At 32.4% G+C, this 2,481-nt stretch overlaps 1 long non-coding RNA gene across 1 annotated transcript; it reads left to right on the top strand.

Annotated features, from left to right (window-relative positions):
• The first annotated feature begins 234 nt into the window (after positions 1-234).
• LOC135150184 (uncharacterized) lies at positions 235-1,600 on the top strand. The gene is made up of 2 exons (XR_010288474.1): positions 235-569; positions 1,078-1,600. It is a non-coding gene; the product is annotated as an uncharacterized LOC135150184 (long non-coding RNA).
• The last annotated feature ends 881 nt before the right edge of the window (positions 1,601-2,481 follow it).

Raw genomic sequence — 2,481 nt, 5'->3', positions numbered from 1 at the left:
ATAAGATCCTTTCAAGTGATATGATTTCCGATCAGTGTAAGCATTCATTTTTTGTTTAGACAAATCATGGTATAGATCTTCATATATGATATATGTAAATATCCTGTATAATCATGTTGACATAATTTAATTTCATCCTTGCACTTATTGATGTATAAATCAATATATTTATAATTTGTTTTCCTAAATTTCTTTTGGAATTAAATAATTTTTGAACAATTCTTATTATGATGCTAATAATTGAGATTTTCCTTTCAGATTTTGGGTATAATATTGATCTTGATGTCCTTGAGTTGTTTCTGGATCTATATCTCAAAGACTCAAACAATGAAGAAGATGCTCCAAGTTGGCACTATAGCTTCTCTGATTAGTCATGATTTGACATCTTTAATAATATGAATAAGAGATTTTTTTTATTCGGTAATGTGTTTTGTATAATCTATATATGGTTGTGATAATAATTGAAGTTTGCATTTGGTGTTTTGATAAGAAATATATATGCTACAAATTTGAGAAGAAGTATGCCGTGCAAGGGAGTACAAGTGCAATTGTGGATCTACCTTCTCTAGGTTAGGATTATACCACAAATCTCTCTTTAATTTATAGTTTTAATTCTTACCTTCTCATTCCCTTCCCATAAATGTTATTTTATTTAATTTTGTCTTGTTTATGATTTATTGAACTCAAAGGTTTGTATTGGGAAGAGGAATTGATTTACCGGGGTCCTTCTGTAGAATTATTTTTTGTTTGTGTTTATATATAGATTAAAGATAATATAAAGCATTAAATATAAAAATCCAAATTAATTCAACGTCTTTGCATTCTCACCTTAGAAAAACGCAGCAAACCATACAATGTGTATAGGTTTGCTCTATATCTCATGTGTTGTTTTGCTACATGTAGGGATTTACTGGTTTTATATAATGTAGTGAAATTTTGTCCATACCTTTACTTTTGGTTTGTATATTAGAAAATAAATTCAATTGCTAATATATATGATTCATATTTATATTAGTTGGTATATGCATGCATTGGTCAAGTTTGGATGAATCAAAGTGTAACTAACTCCTTTTGCAGGCGTGATAGTTTAATCAATCACCATTCAATATGCCAAGTGTTTGTGAGAGAGGTGGCTAGGCACACAACAAATTGGCCCCAGCAGCAGCATGACTGCTGGAATACATGCAAATGTCAGTAATATGCCTCTTCGTCCAATTTGGGAGCCAAAACTTAATATTCCTTGATCCTCTGAATATTCGGAGATTCGTGGCTTTCCTAGCAACATAGCACCAAGCAACATGTTTGATTTTGGTTTTGATGGTAGTGCAAAACCAAAAACAAGTTGGAATTTGAATATTAAAGGAGGAAGATAACAAAGACCTAATCTAGATGCAGACTTTGGACCGAGAGGCACCAATGTTGCTAATTATATTTGCAGATGGTTAACATGTCAATTTTTTGTTGGCAAATTTGGGTTTGTGGCAACACCACTAGTTAACATGTCAATTCTATGTCATTCCAAAATTTATTAATTTATGATTCAATAAATTGTATAAACGGAAAGGTTTGTAATCTTAGCAGAGAAGTCCTTTGGTGATAACCGAGTTGTGCTTCAATTAATCATGCCAGCAATGGCATCGTCGTGTTTCGGGTTGTGTCAGATGTACCTGACCTTAATTAAGATAAAACCTGTATAGCTTATATTTCATACAAGCCTATAACCCCTGCTATGCTCTCTGGTAGTTTAATAGTTAATAATTCATTATATGTGTTTAAATTAATAATTTATTTTAATATGGTGTTGGCGAGGTTAGAACCTTAGAGTTACATCAGCATTTCAGTGAAATATAAAAAATTCATTGTAACGTTTCTCATCAATTTGTTTTTTTAATTAAAGGTTATAATGCATTGTGCCGAACTACAAACTAACCACCGAACACTTACAAACTTTTACAGTTTAGCGTTTATAATATAGATTAAAGCTCGAGCTATAGTTGCCTTTTCCTTATGGAAAATGTTTGGTGCACATAATTGTGTACAAAACCAACAACTCCAATTAAAACCCACCACATAAATCGCCACATCATTATGTACCCTAGCATTACTCTTTACTTATTTATATATTCGGATTTTCTAGTGTGTGCCCATGGACACACACTAACAACAACTTTTTAGTCAGTTGGTGGATTTTGATTGGCTCCCATCCCATTAATAATAGTGGCCCCCTGCATGCACAAAAATCCCCACCAATCAAAACCCCCCACCTATAAAAAAAATATTTGTTAGTGTGTACCCATGGGCACACACTACATGATGGGTCCGGTTCAAAATTTAATGTGGAAAGTAGCTTCATGTTACCTGCCAACGAGCTCTAGCCCTTTTTCTTCAAAATAATTTAGTTTTGTTTTACAAATTGTGGGTCCGACTTTTAATAGACTACTTCGGTCTATATTTTCATTTTGTCATTAATTCATTGATCAA

The sequence above is a fragment of the Daucus carota genome, chromosome 2, assembly GCF_001625215.2.
Source record: "Daucus carota subsp. sativus chromosome 2, DH1 v3.0, whole genome shotgun sequence".
NCBI classification, from domain to species: domain Eukaryota; kingdom Viridiplantae; phylum Streptophyta; class Magnoliopsida; order Apiales; family Apiaceae; genus Daucus; species Daucus carota.
The sequence above is the reverse complement of the archived record's forward strand: the minus strand, read 5'-3'. Positions and strand labels throughout refer to the sequence as shown.